The 7,480-nt window shown below is 36.3% G+C and overlaps 1 long non-coding RNA gene across 1 annotated transcript; it reads left to right on the plus strand.

Moving 5' to 3' along the window:
* Positions 1-795: 795 nt before the first annotated feature.
* Positions 796-6,475, plus strand: LOC137076180 (uncharacterized). The gene is made up of 3 exons (XR_010905226.1): positions 796-904; positions 2,388-2,482; positions 6,207-6,475. It is a non-coding gene; the product is annotated as an uncharacterized lncRNA (long non-coding RNA).
* Positions 6,476-7,480: the final 1,005 nt, after the last annotated feature.

The raw sequence follows: 7,480 nt of genomic DNA on the forward strand, positions 1-7,480 counted from the left end.
AATTTTATTAATGTTATTTAGGCAAAAAAAGGTTTGGCTAAAACTCTTATTTTGCACATTTGGGTTTGTTTATGGATTTAGTGGAAAAGGCATGTGGTAAGAGGTTAGCAAAATAGTTTAAAAACGCCTTCTGAGCTATATAGACATGATGACCGAGTCAGTCATGTACAGATTTGGTAAAGGAAAAATATAAACGAGATGGGAGGACATTTTTCTTTGCCAATGCTCTTTTGTTCTCTCACAAATATTTTGCGTTCCCCCAAGAAACTTTGTGTTCGCTCGCAAAAACATTTGTTCTGTTTTGTTTTGGAACGCTCCTACAAATGTCGTCCCCTTCACAAAGGGAGCAAAAATTCACCAGCACCAGTTTGTTGGCCACTATAGATTAGTGTAGGTGTGACGTCATTTTTGTAGGCCAAAACACGAAAGCAAGTTAGCATTTTAGCACTTCTGGTTCAATTGTCCTGAAGTCAATGGGTTATTTTTTTGAGTGGGATTTTGGTGTGAGAGTGTTTAAATGGCTGAAATAAGGCTTGTTGTGAACACAAGCTCAAGACATGACTTAAAAGACATCAGTAATACCCCACTCCTTATGTGTCTTTAAAAAGGTTACTAACAATTGGCTAAATGAGACTACAGAGGATGTCGATGAGATTAAACGTCGTCACACTGAAAGGTAAGATCAGTCTGCTTTTACAGCCTCATTATGCTCATGATTTTGTCTCTTATAAACATGTCTAATTAAAAAAAAAATGTTAGATAAAAGTTGAAAGAGTTGTCGGAAGCTTAGTGATGGTGATGTTGAAGTCTACTTTTCAACTTTATCTCTTGGTATCTTTTAGAGTGCATTCTGGAATTGGCATGTCCTACACCAGTCGAACCCCTTCATCTTTACACAATTCAGGTTTGGTCAAGTGGCATCTCTTTAACACAGAAAAACTACAGAGATTCTTCATAGTATATAACTCTATTATGAAGAATCTGTGTAGCACTACGTTGTATTGTAATGTTAAATCAAGACCCTTTGTTTATTAATTAAAGATTATTTTGCATTGTATATTGATGGTTTGTGCATTTAACTTCTCTGCTCTTTGTTATGGCTGTCGTAGTTTAAGTTTAATGGGTGTATATTGATTCAGAGCTCTAGATGGCACTATCTTCATGTGAAGACTCACCATGTCTTCTTTCTCTCCACAGAGACCAAAAATAATATATAACAACAATTTTATTTTGTTATTTATGCATGTGTGCATGCATGCATGTATGTATCTACCATATATGTAGGCTTTTTTTTGGGTCATCAGCATTTCTAAATGTAGGTTTCTTTGCTTAACATACATTTACATTTTTGGTTTGTCCCTTTCTGAGTTTTGTGAAGAGGGATTCTGATTCATTCTGATATTTTATCTATTGCTGAAGGATAAAGCAAAGTTTCATTTATTTGTCCTCTGTTATTTCTAATTGTTTTTACATAACTGATAAGCTACAACTACAGCTGATCGGTTTGTTTTATGATACCACTAATTGCATTTTTGTCTTATGAATCTATAAAAACAGATTAAGTTTCCAATGAAACAGACAATTTCCTCATGCATTTAATTTGGGTTATAACGGAAATGCAATTAACTGCATCTTAAGATTTTATATAGGCTTATAAAAGTGCATGTGTGTTTGTGTCAGTATAAAATGACCTTTTCTTCTTTTTGTTAAAATTGAGTAACAGCTGCATGTTGTTTAGTTCATTTTTAATCCTGTATCTCACCTTCTATCAGAGTAATTTGCACTTGCACTCTTTATTTTATTTTCCTTCTTTAATTGCAGCACATTTTTTTGGAACGGTGATCTCATTCCTTTTGACTAGCTCTTTTTGTTGTTCAGATTTTCCCCTTCCTCATCCTGCTGGATAGTTCACATTTTAAAAAAAATAAGAAAAGAAAAAATACATATATTTTCCTTTTTGCATGTGATTTAGATTGGGCATTATTAATTAAAGTTGTGCTGTTCCTGCCAGAAATCTGCTAGAATTTCAAGAAATTAACCTATTGATATGCAGTCCAAGTAAAACAGTATTTTTGCTTGTTTTGTGTCAGGTCAATATAAAAGGAAGGGTAGCGATTACATAAATATTGGTCATTTTTCATTTCTGTGTCATACACATGCAAAATCAATTACAATAGTATTTCCGGTGCAGTTCTCCTCTCAAACGGCAGTTTGTGTGTCGGATCTCAGAGCATGACTGTGCTGTTGACAGTAAAGGAGGGCGACGCTTAAATCTGTGGCTTGGTTTAAGACAGGAAGTATTTAATGGAGAAAATTTACCAATAAATCTGTTTTAATTAGGAAACCAAAATTGCTTAGTGCCTCTTAATTTGACTTTTTTCCAGCAGCACCGGCAGTTGTGAATTGTGGCAAACAGCGGAAGATAGAATCGCAAATGAATGTTCCAGACTCTCAGCTCCTGCCTCCTGAAAGTAATCTAAAGGTAAACAAGTAACATCTTTAAGACCTTGCGAGATCATTCGCCATCTCGTATTGCAGGTCAGCAGCCTTTTAGCATTGGGTGTGTGTTCATTAACCTAGGTCGATTTAGAGATCATGCACATTAGCTGTAGATTGTAATTTTATTGCTAAACATCAATCTTAAGCAACACACAACTGCTAAAAATAATCTCGTAGAATGTTTTACGTTTTCCCTCATGTGAAATACCACACAGTCTTTCCAGCTCTTTAAGTACAGAGGCTTTGTAATTGATAGTATTCATTAAGCCAAACTACCCATGGTTAATTGCTTCTGTGAAGCTTTGGCTCTGGGGAGCAGCTCCACAGCTGAGCTGAACCGTTTGCTCTTGGCCAAGGAACAAAGCTATCAGCAGAGATGTTTGAGGGCTTTCGGGCTTCCTCTTGAAATTAAGCAGGAATTGTCACTGGGCTGACAAACCGCCATCAGACAACAGCATCAGCAGGAACCCTGGAAAAGAAGAGGAAAATAACAATTCCACGACCACTATGGGAATGCAGTAAAATGTGTTTTCCTGCAGCCTGGAATCCCAGACTTAAACCTGCAGGCACAGAACCGAGGGGAAAGCGGCCTGTGAATTCACATTCATTGCTGTGGTTCACAGCAAGAATGGGTAGAGTCACAGGATTGCATCATCATGTGTCACGAAACCCCCTACCACCAAATCCAAATCCACCACATGCCTCTAGGCTTCTGAATCATGCTATTACGTAACTGAGCACATTCGCAGACTGTGAAAGGGGTGTCGCTTTCTGCGATTCGGATCAAGTGACCCTGAAGTGGAACCGTCAACGGCGTAGAAGGAGGATATGGGGTGTCTCATTTGGATGGAGGCCCTACAGCGATTCCCCTCGGCACTTCCTCCCAGTTATGACCCTTCTGACAGAGGGTGGGAAAGGATCCAAGCCCACGGCCCAACGCCACATCAAATCAGCCATTTCCTCCCCTGATAAGACGGCACAGACGAGCTTCCCAGATCTCCAATAAGGAGGAAAAGAGATGTTTAGAGGATCAGTCCTGGGTGGAGGATGATTTTGGCTGTCATTGTTCCTCCCCACTTAAGCCTCTCCTGTTTCCTCTTCAGCGTTGAGAGATGTTCAACTCAATATCACATTGTTTTGAATAAAGGTATACTGCATTGATGCTTCAGCCACCTTCATTTCCAACAGTGGCTTTGACTTAAAGGGATGGTTCACCAACATATTATAATTCTGTCATTATGTACCAACCCTTTTTTTCGTTCCAAACCCGTAAGAAATGGGTGCATCCTGAGACCCAGGTGGATTGGATCGATGGCTGTGACAAGGCTATAATGTGAAGAGTCAGCACTTGAATAGGAAGGTACACACAACTCGACTTGGCTGACCTATGTGGCAGAACCTGATACTCCCTGAGCGAAGCGGAGGCCTGGTTAGCTCTGTTCTTTACCTCAGCTTGATCTCTAAAGGGCTCTGACTGCCTTTACCTCTTTAGCTTCCTGTCAGGAATATGCATTTCCCATCTACTTGTGTTTTCTGATATTAAATAGGAGAGACAGGTGTGTTCTTGATGCTACCTTTATCTGACACCCAAATATTATTACAATGTTCACTTTTTGCCTAACTGCATCCAGTTTAATCAAGAGATACCTGACATTCCGGTTTCGAAACAGTGCAGGGTATATTTGTCTTGGGTGGTTGTGCTAAAATACGAAGTGCAGAGCCTGTGATGTTTGAATGTAATAGTTGCATGAATTTCCACATGGAATGTTTATTTGGAGCAATGATTGCTGGGTACTCTGAGGTGTGTTAAGAAAGTTCGCAATCTCTCGCTGGATCTCGTCAGCATTGCGTGACAGTGGATTGAGGATCCGGTCCTTGGTGAATTCCATCATGAAGTATATTGCTCTTGTGGTTTCAGACGGTTTCTGAAGTCACGGCGAGGCTTGTTGATTTATAATCTCAGATGTCATCCTTCACAATGACTCTCCTCTGAGACGGACCCTGCGTTCCAAGCTCTTCGGCATGAATGTTTTCTGTAGAAATAGGCACATTCAGTCAGTCTTTAACCAAAGCTTTGGGCTGGTTTTAGTGAGGCACGTGCTGTACTGCCTAACTTTCCTCAAGTTAAACACAGGACTGTAAATGTATACCCTAAAAATCACAGCAGACTTGACTTTCGTGCAGCATCATCTCGTGTTGTATCTGGCAGCACGCTTGGCTCTTTAGAAGAGCCCTAAGTGGTGAGGGGAAACTCCGTAACGTATGATTAATGAAGATCCGACTCATCCTGATTGGTTGTGGATGTGTATCTCGCCTTATGCCCTAGGCAATTGCACATGGAGACACAAACAACCACTTTTTTATGATTTGGTTGCTCCAAACCTCCGATGTTTCATCCCTGATAAACGCCTCCCTCTCGTCAAAAACTCATGCGCTCATTAGTATCCACATCCTCTGTAATTTACTCGTCATGAGGACGGCATCCTAAGTTTACTGAGCTGATTTTACTTGTCATCTTCTGGCCCATATTTTATTGGCAATGTGCATAAACTCCCTGAACTTTTAGCAAAAAAAAAGTTTGTCAGGTGTCAAGATGGCCTGAAAGTTGCCTCTAAACAACTCATTCACATTCAGTGGAGTGATGCCAAGTGGATTTTGACTGCAACTTCCAAAAACTAATTTTATCTTTCATAATTGCAATATGTTGCGTTATTATTGCCAGTTCAACTGAGCCTTTCTTTTCTTTGAATCGTAAAAAGTTATCAGCCATCAAAAATATGCTATTTTTTTTAATTATTGGAATATTAATCATTTTATAAAAAATTTAAGGGATTTCTTTTTTTAAATGCTTAAATATTTTCTCTGTGTGTATAAATATATATGTATATGTATATATATATATATATATATATATATATATATTATATATGTGTGTGTGTGTGTGTGTATATATATATATATATATATAATGTATGTATGTGTGTGTGTGTATGTGTATATATATATGTATGTATGTATAATATTTACACATACAGTTAATTTAAAGGATATATCCATTATATTTATTATATGTTAGGTAAAATAAAATACATTCATATGTTTGTTTATTTATTTATTAGTTTGACAGCTTTGGAATTCCATAACACTCATGTTTAATTTATATATTATAAAGCATATTATAAGTTGTGTTTATTAAATTTAAATAATATAAATGTAGTATCCCACACACACACACACACGCATTTAATTTATATTATGTACAACAATACTTTTAAAGGCTGTAATAATATTAAACATATGTATATAAATTATTGATGGTTTCCTTCTATTCTCCCATTGGATAAAAGCTTCTGTTAAATGATTAGATGTAAATGTAATGAATTGTATAGTATTTGTTTGGTAAATAAAATAAAATCAATTGTCGTCTCTTGTCAATTGCTGCAAGTAATGTCTGCATGACACTACTGAAGATAGTGCTTACGTTTTACAAGTAAATGTTTTAGACCATGAGTTTCTTATTGAAAGTCTTTGAGTCTGAGTGATGGCCCGAGTGTCAGGAGGATGTCAGCGGCGCACAGCAAATGTGAACTGATTGATGGCACTTCCTCTAAATATCCCTCAAGAGGATGTGATATGAGATGAGTTTGTTTGCTTGTTTTTAACACAGCCTTGCTAAAGCTGTGTACTGTCTGCTCATTGCATTACAGGCTGTATAGCAGGAAGTGAAGGACAGATCTTCAGGAACTAGAGACACAGCTGGTCACTGGCCTGGACTGTGCGTGTTCCCCAGGCCTGTGATCTCATTCGCACGATGGACGTCCCTTGACGTGGCGAAACAGCATCTGACTTTTCGTTCATCACTAAATCAAGCTGATGATCAGGAGCAAGTCCAAACAGCTCACATCATGCAGACATTTTATAAAGTTGTATCCACTCAAGCTTGACTTTATGTGTTTTTGTGTATTTGCAGAACTGTTTTATGGGGTATAATGAGAGCAGAGAGTCATTCAGTGGACAGAACAACATTAACTCATATACTAAAGAGCACATTTCACTGAGGTACTGTGTTCCAGGGGTTTTCAAAATGGGCTCTGTCTGTGGAAATGATGATGTTAAAATGTACAGAATTTTATATTATGGTTTCATTCTGCTCTATACGGATTGGTCGAACATTATATATTATTCACAAAACATTTAAATTTTAATGTCAGTTTAATGTTTCTTTTTAATTGTATACATTTAAATAGTATTCCAATGGTCCTGCAGAATTATAGTTACCTGAAACAAATTGAAATATATAAATATATTTGCCTTCAAAATATATCTGTTACATTTAATTTAACTTGATGTTATAAAATTGCTAGATCTAAGATAATTAATAAAAGCTAAATAAACATATTTTTTAAAACTTTGAAAAATACAACAAAATGACTAAACTAATGGAAAATAAAAGTCAAAATATTAATAAAATCTAGAACAGTATTTCAATATCAAATAACACTGGTGGTGAATTTATTTTATTTTTTTTCTTTTCATGTATTTTGTTACTAGTATTATTATTAACTTGTTTGTATATTTATACATTAAAATATATAATTAGGGGTCCCCATCAAAAAGTATCCCACAATGCAGTGTGCCTGCACTGTAAAAAATTATTTAGAAAAAAAGTTACCTGGTTGCCTTAAAATTTTGAGTTCATTGAAATTACATTTTTGAGTTAATGCAATGAACATTTTTTGCGATTCGTCAACCTTTATTAAAATATTATTAAAAGATTTTGTAAGCATATTGTGTAATTCTGTGTGTTTTATTTCTGATGACGCAGTGAAACTTGCCAAATAGTGCTGTTTTCATGATTTATCAAATTTTTTATGTGGTTCAGATACAATAATATTTTGAGTTTCTATTTATTAAACAAATGTCCTTCATATCAACTGAAATGTTTAATTTCAAAAAACTCAAAATTTTAAGGCAACCAGGT

Source organism: Pseudorasbora parva, chromosome 5 (genome assembly GCF_024679245.1).
Source record: "Pseudorasbora parva isolate DD20220531a chromosome 5, ASM2467924v1, whole genome shotgun sequence".
Lineage (NCBI taxonomy): Eukaryota > Metazoa > Chordata > Actinopteri > Cypriniformes > Gobionidae > Pseudorasbora > Pseudorasbora parva.